Genomic DNA, 17,833 nt, shown 5'->3' with positions numbered 1-17,833 from the left:
CCAGTAATGAAAGAAGATTCTTCCTTTGGACACTGATTCAAGTGTTGACTGCTGAGGTACCTGCTACTTCTGCGATGTAGTGATTCTAAAACTCAATCCAACTTCAGAGGGGCTGAACATAACGTTTGCTGACTCAAAGAGATTCAAGACAGAGGCAAAGATCTTATATGTTCCAAAATATTCTCAGTAGTCCCAAAGGACTATACTGTAGCTGAGAAGTGGAAATAGAAATGGGAAATGGGAGGCATTCAGAAACCTAGGAGGATTTGTCTGAATAGACACAGAATGAAGTGAACAGAACCCTGAGGACAATTCTAACAGTGACTATTGCAACATTGTAAAAGAAAACAGCTAGAAAAGGTTTTAGCTCTGTTCTAAGCACATTCAGACAGGCCTAATGTGTGAAGTTTTGTGTTGACTGGTTGGTTTTTTTACTGTAAGTAGTTTCCACAAAGGAAAGGAAATATATGTGCGTTGCAGGGGGGAAGGGGGAGAAGTGGGGGCATAGTGAAACCACCAAGATTTATGCTTAAGAGACACTGAGGGTTTCACATTCAATTTTCTTTTGTTGTTGTGTCTTTGAAAATGTTCTTGTTTGCTGATGCATGTCAAGTTTGTGACCTGACTGCACTTAAACTGGACTGGGGTGTTCCAGGTCCTGGGGGTAATTGTTGCTGACTTCCTGCTTTCCTCCTGAGTCAGGCTTGAACCTTCTGCAGCCTGAGCTGGGGAGGCAGAAATATCACAACGGTCAAATGTTTTATATTTGTGGCCATCCCCACAGGGTCCTACAGAGAACCAAGTCCCAAAAAGGTAAGAGCCTGACCTCAAGGAACTGAGTCAATCAAAAAGAGAAGGCCATTAGAGTCAGGCTTGGAAACTTACAAGGTGAACAGAAACAATGCTTGGCATCCTCCTCAGGGCCATTCTCCCTTTGGAGACGCAAGACACAGGAAGGTTCTGGATGTCCTAGACCAACCAGATTCTATCAGTCCGACTGAATCAGACATGCCTTCCATTCCTTTCCCCTCACTAATCGCTTGATTACTTGATCTGACGGAGAAGCAGGCTAAGGAGCTATGGATGGATCTATGGTATTGGAGAGGGTCCAAGATATAAGAGAATCCTGAGAGAGAAACTCAGACCTGTCAGGAAGTACCAGGGGAAGAGAAGGTATGCAAAAGTGTTGCCAGAGAAGCAAGAAGCCCGACAATGAAAGCAGGGGGAGGGTCTGGGAGGTAGAACACCTTGGGTAGTAGAGCACTGTAACAGAACTGGAGGTGGGGTGGGGTAGGGCCAGGTAGGGCACAAAAGGCTGAATCACTTTTCCAGCTGGGGTGGCAGGATTTAGCTGAAGGTAAGGCCACCTGAGTCCCTGTGGTTGAGCTGAGATCATGAAGTGTGGAGTTCTGTGTCCTTACTGGAGAGTTGGGGATGTTGGGGCTCTGGGGTGGGAGGCAGAATGGCTGGGTTCCTATGAGGACAAGACTTCAGGGTCAAGGGATGAGAGGTAGGATCGGGGTACAAAGGAGCCAGGACAGAAGCTGGACCCTGGGGGAGAGGACGTCTGGGTCCTACAGAAGAGCTGTTAAGGAGGGCCACCTTGATCTCTTCTGTAGGGGGATGGTGGGAAGGATGCCTGGCTCCTGAAGCAGAGTGGGTAGTCAGAGACAGGGGGTCAAGATGCTGAGTCTGGCGGGGATCTTGTTAAAGATTAAGGGAAGGCTGTAACCTTGTTCCTAAGGAGAAACTGCGCAGGAAAGCAGGGTCCTGGGGGTATGCCCCCGGTGTGGAACCCTTTGGGAAAGCCCAGGGTGGGGCGTCTGAACAATTAGAATGATGCCTGCGCCCTGCAGAGGACCTGGGATTTGGGGAAGAAAATCTTGATCTCTTAAGTGGGGCACCTGGGGGAAGGGGGGCAGGACGCCTGGGTCCAGAAGTGTGGCGGGAGCCGCAGCCTGAGACAGGGACCAGGATGCCTGGGGTCCGACGGGGAGCTGGTCCAGGACTCGGAAGCACCCAGAGCAGATGGGGACCACCAGCAGGAGGCTGCACCCCGGACCCAAGGGGAAGCTGGGGCAGCGAAGCAGGATGCCTGGGCTCCGAAGGCAGACTGCGGCCAGCATCCAGCCGAGGGAGGGGTGCTCCCGGCTGCCCCGGGGGAGACTCACCACGAGGTCAGACCACAGACGGAAGCAGCAGGGAAGGACAGCAGGAGCGGGTGGGGTCTGCGGCCCGGGCTGGGGGCGGGGTCCTGGCTCAGCCGGACCAGCCCCACCTCGGCCAGCTCCGGCCCCCTGCCGAGCGCTGTCCGCGATGGGTCCAGCAGCCGCCCAGGGGGCCCCAGGAGGAGGCGTCCGGGCCGAGCGGGCAAGACAGGACAGCCGGGGAAGGGGAAGAGGAAGCGGGGCTCGCAGAGGGCCAGGCTCGTTCGGGGCGGGCCCTAGGGGGTCCCAAGGACCCCGCCCTCAGGTCTCCGGATCGGCCCTTTCCGCCCAAGCCGCCCCTCAGCCCCTCGGACCCCGGGCCGGCCTCCTGCGGTGGAGGCCCTGCTTGCGCGGACCCAAGTCCGGAGTCCGGCCAAGAAGCGAGGCCGCCGTTCCAGGCCCTGACCCTCCTGTTGGCCCCACCCATCGAGGGGCAGGACCTCGGGCCCCTCTGCCTTCCCCTTGGCCCCGAGCCCTGCCCTCGGACTGGGAGAGGTCGGTGGACGCACACCTGGACATCCTGGGCACGGACCTCCACCCGGGCCACCCCTCTGGTCCAACGTTTGAGCTCGCGCTCCCCCAGAACTGACCCCGGTCCTTACCCAGCCCTTCCTGCCTCTGACCCCCTTTCCCCTTCCTCACCAGGAGGACCCTTGTCTGCGCTCTGGTCCTCCCTCCTGCGCCATCGCAGCTGGGCACCGTGTGGGCCCCCAAGAGTCCAGCGTCCCCCACCCTGCCCCAGCAGGCACCTGGGCACCGTCTGGGCCCCCAGTAGTCCGGTGTCCCCCACCCTGCCCCACCAGGCACCTGGGCACCGTGTGGGCCCCCAGTAGTCCGGTGTCCCCCACCCTGCCCCAGCAGGCACCTGGGCACCGTCTGGGCCCCCAGTAGTCCGGTGTCCCCCACCCTGCCCCAGCAGGCACCTGGGTACTGTCTGGACCCCCAAGAGTCCAGTGTCCCCCACCCTGCCCCAGCAGGCACCTGGGCACCGTGTGGGCCCCCAGTAGTCCGGTGTCCCCCACCCTGCCCCAGCAGGCACCTGGGCACCGTGTGGGCCCCCAGTAGTCCGGTGTCCCCCACCCTGCCCCAGCAGGCACCTGGGCACCGTCTGGGCCCCCAAGAGTCCAGTGTCCCCCACCCTGCCCCAGCAGGCACCTGGGTACTGTCTGGACCCCCAACTCTCCAGCCTCCCTCACTCTGGGATCCCCTAAATTATCTCAGCAGTGCAGGATGAGAGGCAGCCAACTGCCTGGTCTTCAGGGCCCAAGGGGGAAGGGAAGAGGGCCAAAGGCTGGGGACCAGATGTCAGCTACACCCTGGCCTTGATGAACTCCTTTCTCAGTACCCCCAGACTGAAATGACTCCTTCTGGTGTGGCCAAGATCTCTCCATTTTAAAATGGAGATCTTTTGTTTTAATGTCAAGTGTGTTTCTGAACAGAGCTCTTCTGCCCCCCACCCCCCAGAAAGGGCAGTTTAGCCTATCTTGTCTTAGGCAGCTAAGTGATTCAGAGGGAGAGACTCTTTCTGCCTCTGGAGTTAGGAAGACCTCAGACCCTTACTTGTGAGACCCTGGGCAAGTCACTTTTCCTCTTGTCAGACTCAGTTTGCCCCTCTGCCAAATAAACATTTATCATAGCACCTACACTCATAAGGTTGTCAGGATCTAATGAGACCCAGTGTTTCTCTGTGCCTCCTCATTACAGAATACAACCCATTGTCAGGAGAGCAACAGGTGGTTTGGGGAGGAAATAATCCTGAGAGGTCCCCCAATGCTCTGGGGCCATTTTGTAAAAAGGCAAGCTGCCAGGCTCTCAGCAACTTTCCAAATAAAGGTAACCTTCCATAGGTCAGCCTCTTATGGCCCTGGGTTTCTCAACAAAATACAGTCTCCTCATGGAAGGTCTTGCTAAAGTATTCTGAAATCACAAAGGATTTTGTTTCTCTTACAACTCTGAAGTCCATGGACTGTTGTTTAGTCAATCCTTCTGTCAGTAAGCGTTTTTAAAGCACCAAATATATCCCAGGCACAGGGCTAAGAGCTGGGGAGTCAAATACCAGCCAAAAGAAAGCCAGTCCCTGCTCCCAGTGACCTTAAATTCTACTGGGTGGGGGGACTTAGCTGGTGGCAATGCCCACGAGTTTGGAGGGCACCGGGAAGATGTGAGAGTATTAGCTTTGGGGGCTGGCACATGTCACTGCTGGCCCACAATGAGTGAGCATGGGGTCCACTGAAATCCCCAGATCTTTTCCCAGAACAGTTGCTATCTAAGCAGATCTCCCCATCACATTCTTGCCAAGTTGATTTTTTGGACTGAAGTGATAGATTTTCTATTTTCCTTATGAAATTTTACCTTATTAGATGCAGCCCAGTGTTCTCACACATCAAAAAATTTCAGGATCCTGAATCTTATCCAGTGTTAGTTTTCCTTCCAAGCTTGGTGATTCATGTAAATTTGGTGAACTCTCTCTTCCTCGATCCAAAGTTTTTTAAATGTTCTTGGACCCTGGGACAAGTACAGATCCCTGCAGCCATTCCACTAAAGTCTACTCTTTGAATCCAACCTCCTAATTGTATCTGGATCATCTAGACTATATCTCTCCATCTTCTTCACAAGGAAAGTATAAGGTCCTTTCTCAAAATCATTGCTAAAACAGATCCCAACATAATCCTCATCTGCTTCATCTATAAGAAAAATATATTACATAGGTCCCTGCAAGGTAGAAGAGTCATTCTAACACTGGCATGCAATTAAAACATTAGAAATGAAAATTAGTTTTAATAATTGCTTTCAAAATTTGGTTCTTCTAAAAGTATTTAGAATTCTCACTCACCTCTTTGAATGATTGCCCTAAATTTGGTGGAGGAGAGTTTTAAAGGCCTGCATATAAATGCATCTTTGGTTCATATCGCTCTATTACTCTGGATTCTTACATGAACGAAGAATTCTGAGAGCCAGGTTTAGGACTGAGAGGAAGGTAAGGGGCCAGAGATCTTTCCTTTAGATGGTTGGCCCAACAGGAAAGACAGAAATTTACTTAATTTTACACCAAACAGCCCAAGAAATATTTTTCAAAGGCAGATAAGACAATTAAAAAAAAATCTCTAGGGACAAAAGATCTAAAATATCTAAGGGAAAGAATGAAAAAAAAAAGGCAGAAATTAAGAGATAATGCACAGCCATATTGAATAGAGTACCTGACCTGGAGTCAGGAAGACTCATCTTCCTGAATTCAAATCTGTCCTCAGACATCAACTACGTGACCCTGGGCAAGTCACTTCACCCTCTTTGCCTCAGTTTCCTCATCTGTAAAATGAGCTGGAGAAGGAAATGGCAAACCACTCCCAGTATGTTTACCAAGAAAATGCAAATGGGGTCACAAAGAATCAGACAGCACTGAATGACAGCATAGGAAGCCCTTTCAGACCATATACTACAAATCAGCAGCCAGCACTAACATTTGGTACTGGTTTTAAATGGAACTGACCAAATGCACTGACTAGACATCATTCAGTGAACTTAATAGTTCAGTGTTTGAGAAACCTGATAACACAAATTACCATAAAAAAGCCAGAACTGCTGGGAAAACTGGACAAAAGTCTGGACAAAATTAACTTTAGACAAAGATCTTATACATCAAACTTCCAAATGAATTCCAAAAGGGGATGTGACCTAATTATTAAAGACTTCTTATGACAAGTTAGTAGATTATTCACCTATCACAGTCATGGTTAGGGAGTGAGTTAGTAACCAAATATGGGACAGAGGCAATTAGGAAGACAGGATGGGGACTTCTGATGACAGAAGATACAAAAACTTTCATGTAAACAAAATGGATGGATCTAAAAAAAGGAGAGTGATGGTCAGTTGAGAAAAATATTTGTCTTTAATTATTTCCAGAGTTGTAAAGGCAAGAATTAGGTCCTTTCTGTTTGGCAGAATAGAATAGGGGAAAATAAGCAATGAGTAGAAACTTCAAGAGTCAAATTTATGATTGATGGGGGTGGGGAGGTAAAGCCCTTCCTAATGATTAGCCAAAAGTGAAATGGAGGGTCTATGTGGATTGGCCACAAGACAATTGTGTTTCCCCTCCATGGCTATCTTAAAGTAAAGACTGGATGAACTGGGAAATTATTAACAAAACAAATAAAATACAATAAAACAGAAATGTTAATTTGTGGTATTCTAAGTCAATATGCGGCCATTGGGACTAAACTGTGGATTGTCTCATGTCCAGTAAATTGTATAATCTAATGGAAGGCTTTCTCACATTCATGATACATAGACCAACAAAACCCCCAAGCTCTGAGTTTTAGAGAGACCACTTTCTATCTTAAGGGGATCCACCGATTCTCATTTTGTCACCACCCTGTTTCTGTTAGTAATTTCAGGCTGAAATTCAAATAGGTCTTATGTGTGCATATAAGCATTTCAACACCTGTGCAAGCTTCCGATATTATGTGAGAAAAGCTTTTATTTACCATACTTAAGTGGAGAATACCACAAAGTAGTCACAGTTGTCCACAAACTGACAATCAAATTCTTTCTAGATTGGGAAAGTGATACACTGCCCACCTTCAGTGCCTAGGAACCTAATATAATCCTTTAAATTTATAGTGCCATGTTGTGGCTTAGACTCTTTCCTAGAAAGAAACAATATAGTCCTTCAGCAGATGCGGAGGAAAATAAAGAAAACTAAAAGCATAACATACACACTGATGGTCCTGAGATACTGGAAACCATGTAAAATGGAGAATCGAAGTCCTTCACTTTGGAGGATATCCTTCCTAAACCCATGACACACAGATGTTCACTCAAGGGTTTTTGATGTCCTACATCATGGAAACAATGTAAACAGCTTTTTCTCCTTCGCCTGCTATTTTGGAGACATTTGAGAAGTTATGAGGATAAGAGAAAATGTTTAGTTCTCATTCTGGCTGGTTGTAAGAAATCATTCTGAAGTTTTCTATGCAGAGTGAATTCTCTCATGGAAGTTGGAGAGGATTTCATGCAGGCCTTCCCATACTGATGACACTTATGTGGTCTCTCTCCAGTATGAATTCTCTTATGTCCAGTAAGTTCATCCCTGAAATAAAAGGACTTCCCACATTCACTACATTTAAAATGTTTCTCTCCAGTATGAATTTTCACATGGCAAGATAAAATTGACTTCAATCTGAAGGCTTTCTCATATTCTTGCATTCATAAGATCTCTCTCTGGTATGAATTTTTCTATAGTTAAGACCTGTTTTTTTCCAAAATACTTTTCCACACGCATTACAACCAAAATGCCCTCAAAAATTCCTTCCCAACTTGACGATATCAAGAGGCTTTCTTTCCAGTGCAAATTTTCTGATCCTCTGTAAATTCTCTGCTTCCCCCAAAGCCTTTCCCACAGTTAAGACATTGATGGGTTTACTCCCTCATGTGAATCCTGTCAAGACAAGGAAAGGCCAGGGGGTTATTTTTCACCTTACCACATGCATTATGTTACCAAGATTTCTCTCTAGAAAGAATCCTCAAATGAACAATGGGATCTGGGGGAAACCTTCTGACACTGATTCCCTTCCTGGGATTTCTCTCCAATGCCTATTATCAGATGGGAATTCATGGGTGGCCTATGCTTGAAGGCTTTCCTATAATCATTATTTCCATTTGAATCCTCTTCAGAATACATTGTGAAATATTCAATAAGGTCAGATCCAGAACTGAAGAATTTCCCACAAACATTATATTAAGACAATATTTTTTGAGTAGATTTCCATTTGTTATTTTGGTCTGACAAAAGACCAAAGTTCTTTCTGTCACATTTTTAGAGACTCTTTCCTGCAGATGGAAAAAGGACCAGACCTAGAGGTGAGCATTTGCCATATTCGCTACTCATTTATTGGGAGTTTTCTTTTGGGGGAGATTTCACCTAGTGAGAATGGTCCTTATCTTTGTTCTACTGTGTGCCCAAAGTGTCATCACATTCCAGGCTTCTCTCGACCTGTAGATCAACGGATGGCCCCTTGTAAAATTCTTCCCAGACAATGTCTCCAGAGAAAGATCATGCTTGACAGATGACTTTTTGCTTTCTGAGCTAGTCTCCCCATCTAAAAATAAATTTGAATTTTATATGCCCTTCTCACATCCACCTACTCTACACTTTTACCTGCCTAGAGTCACCTCCATGAAGAAATATACATCATCAAGCTGTAAACAAAACCAGAAACACATCCTTGGGGAGTCCTTTCACATTCATCCTCACAATATCCTGGAGAAAAAGCCAAGTCAGTTTTTACATCTGCCAGATGGTTCAGAGATTTAATACATGGCTATTTAATAACAAAGACAAACTCAAGCCTGGGTCTCCTCATTTCTATTCTGGAAAATGGTGACTCAAAAGTGAAATTCCATAGGAATAGAAGAAAAGTCTTGGACATGAGTACAAAATTTCCATCTCTAGTTGTGAACTGATCCAACCAATCTGGAGAGCAATTTGGAACTATGCCCAAAGAGCTATAAAACTGTGCATACTCTCTGACCCAGCAATAAGTCTGTACTAGGACTGTATCCCAAAGAGATCTTTTTAAAAAGGTGGGGGAGAAGATCTATTTGTACAAAAAGATTTCTAGTAGCTTTTAGTGGTGGCAGAAAGTTGGAAATTATGATTATAATGGAATATTACTTTGCTAAAAGAAATGATGAGTAGGCAGATTTCAGAAAAACCTGTAAAGGCTTATATGAACTGTTACAAAGTGAAATGAGTAGAACCAGGAGAACACTGTACACAGTAAGAAGCATATTGTATGATGATCAACTGTGAAAGACTTAGTTATTCTTAGGAATACATTGAGCCAAGACAATTCCAAAAGGACTTATGATGAAATATGCTATCCATCTCCAGAGAAAGAACTGTAGAGTATGAACTGTAGATCTAAGCCTACTATTTTTTACTTTCTGTATTTTTTCATGTTTTCCCCCCCTCGGGTCTGTGTCTTCTTTCACAACATGAGTAATATGGTAATCTGTCTTGCATGACTGAACATGTATAACCTATAATGAATTGCTTACTGTCCCAGGGAGGGGGGAGGTAAGCGAGAGAGAGAGAAAATTTAGAATTAAAAATTTTAAAAAAACCTGAATGTTTAAAATTTACATGTAACTAGGGAAAAAATAAAATATCATCATTAAAAAAAATTTCCATCCCAGAAAAACAAGTGCATGTGTCAAGTTTAGGCAACAGTGTTCTGAAAAAGATTTGGAGTCTCAGTAGACTGAATACTCAGAATGAGCCAATAGTTTAAGCTGGTGACCCAAAAAGGAAATTCATTCTTGGACTGCATTAAGAGAGGCATACCTGTCAGGAATAAAAGTGATAATCTCTCCATAATGTCCCCCAGTCAAGGTACGTACACATTGATAATGAGGTTGATGCATGCATTGCCAGAACTAGCCTGGTGTTTGGGAGGTTCCGAAGAGAAGTTTGGGAGAAAAGAGGTATTAGACTGACTACCAAACTATAGGTCTACAGAGCCGTTGTGTTGATCTCATTGTTGTATGCCTATGAAACATGGACAGTGTTCTAGCACTATGCCAGGAAACTGAATCGCTTCCATTTGAACTGTCTTAGGAAGAGTCTAAAGATCACCTGGCAGGATAAGGTATCACACACCAAGGTCCTTGCTCGAACTAAACTGTCAAGCATTCAAACTATGCTTCAGAGAATGCAACTCCAGTGGGCTGGCCATGTTCTTCAAATGCAAAATATATGCTTGCCAAAAAGACTTTTTATGGAGAACTCACAAAGGGCAAACAATCACATGGTGGTCAGAAGAAGTGATACAAGAACACTCTCAAAAACTTTGGAATTGATTGTGTGACATGGGAGACACTGGCACAGGACCATTCAGCATGGTGTGCCTACATCAGAGAAGGTGCTACCCTCTATGAGCAAAGCAGAATTGAAACAGGTGAAATTTAGAGAATCCACTCCAAATATTTGTGCCTGACCTGTGGAAGAGCATGCTGAACTATTACTGGTCTGATCAGCCAGTCAGACACAATGAAACTTGATTCTAACATAGTGATATCCTTTTTCGTCCTCTTCAAGAATGAAGGTCAACAACCAACCAATAAATTCCAGTCAGAGCATATTTTCAGCATGTTATTCTGTTTGAGAAGGCCAGTTTAAGAAGTCTATGAATCAGCCAGATAGTATCCAGAAAAGGAGAATGGTAAGGGGATTAGATTGTAAGTCATATAAAGAATCAATGAAGGAACTGAAAATGTTGAGAGGATTCAGAGTGTGTGTGACAGGAAATGACAGCTTTCAGTTGTCACATATTTGAAGGGCCATGTTAGGGAAGACAGATTAGATTTACTGTTTAGGATCACAGAGGGGAAAAAAACCCCAGAAGCAATTGTTGCCAAGGGGCAAATGTGGACTAGATGCCAAGACAAAATACCTAATATTAGAGCTGGCCATGGGTGAATTAGTTGCCTAGATAGGCTAGTGACTTCCTTCTCCCTGGAAGACACTTCAAGTACGTTCTAACAGACCACTTGTCAGGAAAAAAAATTTCTGCCTTCTGAATTTTCAGTGCATGCCTACAAAGATCATTAAGTAATACACAATCATTTCTGTTTGGAGACAGAATCAAAGTTGCCATTGTTAATTGGAAACCTCCCTCTACAAAGCAGTAATGTCCTATTACATTTTAGAATCACTGGGGGGGGGGGCAATGTTTTAATTCTACAGAATGATTAAAACAAAAAAGGAGAAATTGGGCACAGATCAACACCTTACACCATATCCCACAATTTCTAAAAGGATGGGTAACCTTAATGTTAGAGATCATACCTTTTGAACAGTACAAAAGAGAAAAACTTCTCCTAGTTTTGTGGAGATGTAATCGCAACCAAACAAATAGAAGCCAATGCAAAAGATAAAGAAGGTAAATCTGATTTCATGAAACTGCTCCTGCACATACAAAATTCATGCTAGTGTCGGACCACGAATGGTCAAAGTGGCAGAAAATCTTTGTATCAAATTTCTCTAATAAGAGCTCGGTATCCAAGATATTTTGTCAACTCCCAATTCCCGATATTTGAACATCCAAAAGACTGGGACAGATAGCCATCAAAAAACCCCTGCAAGTTATTAATGATCATGTAAAACAATGTTCCCAATCACTAATAAGAGAAATGTAAATCCAAATGTTTAATCGTATCCAGGAAATTGGGAAAGATGACAAGCAAATAAGAATAGTCCCCATTAGAGCAGATGTGGGAAGAAAGCATTAGAAATATCGGTGTACTGGAATTACAAGTCAATACAAACATTTTAGAAAGCAACTTGATATGATGCAAATAAAGAGATTAAAATACCTATGCCCTTTTACCCAAAGTCCATTACTAATATCAACAAGGGAACACTGATAAGAGCAAAGTCCCTGTACAAACTGAAAGATTTCTGGAAGCACTTTTTGTGATAGCAATGAATTGGAAACAAAGTTGATAGCTATTGATTAACACATGGCTAACCAAACTGTGCAGGAATGTAATGGAATACTATCATGGTGTATAAAAAATGCACATGATGAGTAAAGGAGATCACAGGAAGATTTTCGTCATGTGATGCAGATTAAAGAAAAAAAACTCAAGGACTACTATTATGTAAGTGGAAAGGACAACCACAGAAAAATCAAACCTGAATGTTAGAGTTGCAGGAAATCGACATAGACCCAAAGAGGAGATGGGAGATGAAGTCTCACCTCTTTGCTGAAGTGGGAGGTCTAAGGGTGTAGTGGAATACATACACTTAGAAGACTTTTTTTGGATGTAGTAGTTTCTTTGGTCAAAGGAATGTCTCTCAGAGGAGGTGATGGGGTTCAGACTCTGGGAGCCTCCTTGAGTTCCCCTTGAATCTTCCCACTGGCCTTTCTTACTCAAATCTAGGTCTCTGTTGCACCCTCCACCCTTGATCCCATCAAAACCCCATTCCCCAGGCTGCTGACCACTTCCATCAAGATCTGTATTCATTCCCATACCGCCCCTATCAAGATCTCTGGATTGCCCCACCTGCTTCCCACCCAAGCCCTCCATTGTGTGATATCTCTTGATTGCTTCCAGCTATTTCCAACCCTTGACTTCTCCTGAAGACCCTCCCTAAACCCCTCCTCCCATCACCCTAGACTACTAGACCACCCCACAGATCCCTCCTATAGTCTTTTCTGTATTTAAGTTCCATCTTGCCTCCATGAAGGCGCTCAGATTCAATCCAGCTCAGACTCTGTCTGGCTGAAATTCTGTCTGGCCTGCTTGTGAATACAAACGTCACAAATGCTTAGGCTCCTTAAGAGACAACCCAATTTGGCAAATCTTTAATAAACTTTGTTTTCTTTGACTTTAAGAAGACTTGAATCAAATTCATTCAAGCAGGACCCAGTGTGTCAGTATTTTGGGGTCCCCAGCACCCCTAAACCTCGTCAGAGGGAGGAGCAGAAATGAGACCAAGCATTTATTAAGGACCTGCTATGTGCCAGTCACTCTGCTAAGTAATTTACAAATATTCTCTTGTTTTATTCTCAAAACAATCCAGGGAGTTAGGTGTTATTATTATCCCCATTTTAGAGTTGAGATAGCTCAGGTAGTTGAAGATAAAATGACTTGCTCAGGGTCACACAGCTAGTAAGTGTCTAGGGATGGATTTGAACTCAGATCTTCCTGACTCCAGTCTCAGTGCTCTGTCCACTGCACCCTCTAGCTGCTGGGAAAACCTTTGGTGATGTATAACAAACAAAAAGATATCAATAAAGATTTATCTTCCAAAGATAGAAAATAGGACTACAAAGCCTTGGTTAGGGTTTTCCATTTAATGAAATGGACCTATTGCAGTGTTTATTCTGGAGGTCCACTCTTATGAAAAATATTACCCTAAAGCAATTATTCTCTTTACCCATTCCCTCTAAGGATTCCTCATTCAATCGGGAGCAAGGTGAACCATAATATCTCTGTGAAATTGAATCCAATAAAAAAGATGTTCAGTCCTAGTTTGGACCCCAGAAAAATGTCTCTGTAGAACTTACTTCCAAGAAATCAAGATCACATCCTTGGTGAGGTATGCTTCCCTATCTTGCCCTCGCTCACTTTTGTGCTGAGTACACATTAAGTTATAGTCTATAGTCACTAACTCGAGCATCTCATTTTGACTTGTTCTTTCTTTTTTGAGCTGCATATAATCAGAAACAAGACACATTACTCTAGTATGAAGTGTTTCCTTTGTTTTGTCTTCATTTTTGAAATGAAGCAAAATATTAGGATGAACAGAATTAAGTCCATAGGTCCTACCAGTGTATCAAGTGTCTCATTTAGGGCTGAGGTTCAAGGGCATGGCCTTGAACGTTTAGCAGGTTATGTTGGTGGTGTTACAAAAGGCAGTGCAGTAGGTGGAGAGAAAAAGTAGAAAGGGCTTCAGTCCTTCCATCTCCTAGCCAGAAGTCAAAAGGCTAGGAAGATAAGGGAACCTGTCTGACATTAAGGGGTCCAGTGTGAGAGTAATAGGAACTTGACAGTATCCTGAGTTTAGTGACTGACTGGCCAAGACACAGTCAGTTATCTATATCTAGAGCCTGATTGCCCCTTGTCTGGAGTACACCTCATTCAACCCAACCCATTTTCCTGCGTGCTCCCCTTATATTCACACCTTGGACTTTGATGCACTCTGAAACTGGGTGACTTTTAAGACTGTGCTTGGAAAGTATTGATCACCTAGCTTGTACCAAAGATCTAATATTCTTCTAGGAGTCATTAAGAAATGACTAGCCTCTCTTCTGGAACTGATCTCCCAAACATCATGGTAATAGCCTAAATCCGCAAGCATCCTGCACAGGGTACCTGCACGGTCTTCTAAGTTGGGGTTCAGACCCAATTTATAAGATGGATGGATAAAGCATGAGACTTAGAGTCAGGAAGACCTGAGTTCAAATCCAGCCTCAGATACTCATGGCAGTGTGATATGGGGCAAATCATTTAGCGTCTTCTGCCTCAGTTTCTTTAATTGTAAGAATCAAATGACATCATATTTGTAAAGGTCTTAGTGTTGTTCTTGCATAAAGTAGGCACTGAATAAATGGTTCTCTCCAGGCCTCATCCTCCCGGAGGGAAAGTAGGGATTCGCAGCTACAAAAGGGACATTAACATGGAAGGTGCATTGTGAAAGACATGGACACACCCATTGTGGGATTTCTTTGGCTTCACTATGCATAGTTCTTACAAAAGTTTTCTTTTCTTTTTCCCCCCAGTAATGGGAAGGAAAGTGGGAGAGATAAAATGGATTTTTCTACCTTAGAAAATATACAATTTTGTTTAAAAGATAAAAATAAATTCAAACACAGATAGCTGATGATGTGGGCACAGAAGCTGTGTGATATGATCAGGTCATCAGAGAGAATGGAGGAACTGGGACAGAACCATGGAAGAATTACCACTTAGGTACTCAAAAAAAATTTCCCAGAATAAGGAGGCCCAGAATTTTAAAGGAAGAAATAAAAAGTATTGTGGATGAGAGGGATGGACAAAGATTACTACCTGCCAATATTAAAAATGGCAATTGAAAAAACTTTTGGACACTGGTTTAAAAAGCACAGAGGGAGAAAGTTGGAATAGATTATTTACTGGAAAAATTACTGGAACATTTGCCTGTCAGCAAGAAATACTGAGACCTGGGACCCTTCACTTTTTTTTGTTTGTTTCTGGTACTCTTTTGGCAGTTTCACAAAGCCCAAAGCTTTGTTTGGTTTTTTTATTTTTAATATGTTGGAGGAAATGTCATATTTCAGTGAATATTTCACATCCCAATTCAAAGACTCCCTGATCTAAGCAGATACCTGATAGGAGCCAGTGAACCTCAGGGTGAGAAGCCTTGATTTAAACCAGTATCTCACAATAAACTCAAAATGGATAAACTGGTCAGATTATCAGAAACTGGAAGGATACAGGATTGGTAAATTGTCTGGAAATGGACCTGCCCAGGTGAAGTTGGAATTGTCTAAAAAGAGCCCAGTCCAAGAGCCTCAGGTGTTTCTCCCAGAATGCAAAATCCCCTGGACAGCAACACATCTTGGATTTGAAAAGAGTGACCCTCAGATGAAAGCTGAGGTCTTGCATGCAGTGTCTCATATCTTGAATGATACTACTGCTACTAAGAGTGAATGCTGGTGTAGCGGTTTAAAAATTGCACTTTACAAATATGTCATTTGATCCTCACGATCTGTGAGGTCGATGCTTTCACTATGTCCCTTCATTGGATGAGAAAATTGAGTTTCAGAGAAAGTCAGTGACTTGGCCAGGGTCAAGCAGCTAATAAGTGTCAGATTCAAAAATTCCTGACTCTAAGATCAGTACAAAAGTTTATGCAGGCTGCCTGGCTGCTGGATGGTCACTCACCTACCTGGAAAGCAGTTGGTGCTTGGGACTTTAATCATTGGCTTCCAAGGAGGGTCCGCTCTCTCCAAGTAGCATCTGGCTTGGAAACAGTGAGTCCTACTCATAGGAAAGAGCAAAGAGATGGGGAAAGTGTCAGGTAAGCGATCAACATGTCACAATTGAAATTAAGGTAAACTGAGGCAATCAATTTATTGGTGTAGCATGAATTTGGCCATAAATGGGACCTCACCTTCCTTATCAATCCCCCTGAAGTGGGGCTTGCAGTTCATTTTTATAGACAAAAGGAAGGGCATCTACAGGAAAAGGTAACATCATAGATTGGGAAAACAACATGATTGGTTATAAGACCAGTAGCATTATAGATTTTTTTGGCTGGAAATGGGATATGTGGGGGTAGCAATGACTCCTCCTTCCACCTTATTGCTTTCTGGTTGTGTCTACCTGTAAGATGAGTTCATGGTACATGGATAACAGAGTGGGATTGAGATAACAGATTCCTTGGACATAAGAACAGACCACTAATTTCACAGAAAAACTGAACTCCTAGAATTACCTTGGAGACAAAGAGTGATTTATAGGAAAGCTGAACTTCTAAATTTGTCTCAGAGACAATAACACATGACTGAGGCAAGTACAAAAATGTCTCTGGTAATACAGAATGAAATTGAGTATACAGTAGAATCAATTTGATTTTTTTTTCCCCCTGAATCTTAGCTCCTCTCTTTTCGGGAAGAACTGGTAGCCAGGCATGTCCATACACAGAGGACAAAAGACCTTTCAAAGATGTTGTCTCTTCTGCTCTTAGCAATTATGGGTGTGTATGGGGTGGGGAGATTTGTCCAAGACTGAATATTGATTCATTACAAAAATTTATGCACTGGACAAATTGCAGTATGAGAGGCTGGGAACATTTCAAATCTTTGGGTATCACCCCTTGAACTTTATGGGATAATCTTAGACCCATGGGTACAGACAATAGGGAATGTAGAGGGTCAGACCAATAAGGGGCCAGTTTCCATGTTTACAAAGCAAAGATCTCCCATAAAAGGTAAGCTCCCTGAAGGCAGAAATGGTCTTATTTTGTCTTTGACTCTCTACTCCCTAGCACAGGGCATGCTGAAAGGTCTTTCACACAGGAACTAATAATACCCTGTGTTTTAGACATGAAAGGATCAATAATCTCAAATCTCTTCATGCCAAACATAACAGCTTTCCAAATGAGAGAACAAAGTTCATTCAATAGACAGAATCTGACTCATCTAGGGAAGCTGCCCTTACCCAGATGGACAAGGTGCCCATAATTCTCCAACATCACATCCCTGTACAGCTATTTCTCAGAAGGGTTCAGATATCCCCATTCCTCTGGGGTGAAGTCCACAGGCACAGCCTTGAATGTCACTGATTCCTGCAACCACAAAAGCATTTTAAGTTCATCCAGGGACCACCTCCTACAAGAATCTTGGTGGAGAGGTGCAACTAGTCTGTGCATCAGGGGGTAATGCTAGATTCAACCTTTCAAGTATTCCATGGCAAATGTCAGTAGGCTCAGTCAGGGGCAGTTCCTAAGTCGTAGCAAAATACAGTCTTCTTATGTGGGGAAGTCCTAGAGTGTGGATGAAGGCACATTGGAGCCTCAGGACCACCCTGTCACATTGCTGCCCCTTCTGTCATCTTGTTAATTGTTTTGAAATACCTTGTCAGTCCTCACTCCGGCTCTTTGGTCATTAGGAGGAGACAATGACGCAATCTATTGCTTACTGCTAACATAATAGATTGATTGTACTTGAAACTTTGCCTTTCAGGTCTATCCAAACACTCATTTGTTATTATCAGATTAGCAAATGTTATCTTGTGCAAAAAATTGCCTCAGTTTACTTTTTATTAAATTGCAGATGGAACAGCATAATGTTCTAATAATTAATTTCCAATGAGAAACAGTATGACAATCCCTTTCCATGATGAATCAGATGTTATTTCTACTGAATCCTTGACAATTTCTTCCCAAGTGCTCAATTTCGGTGTAACTGAACCATTATGATTATGGTAATACCAACAGGAGACTTTCCTTTACACCCAGAGTCACCTTGGACTCTCATAATCTGTCAGTGCTGCATCCCCTGGATGCTACCCATGAGGCCTGGCTCTGAGAAGGGATACACCAGAAAGGTCTCTGAAGGAGCCCAGATGTTGAGTTT

This window comes from Notamacropus eugenii, chromosome 5 (genome assembly GCF_028372415.1).
Source record: "Notamacropus eugenii isolate mMacEug1 chromosome 5, mMacEug1.pri_v2, whole genome shotgun sequence".
NCBI classification, from domain to species: Eukaryota; Metazoa; Chordata; class Mammalia; order Diprotodontia; family Macropodidae; genus Notamacropus; species Notamacropus eugenii.
This window is presented reverse-complemented; position numbering follows the sequence as displayed.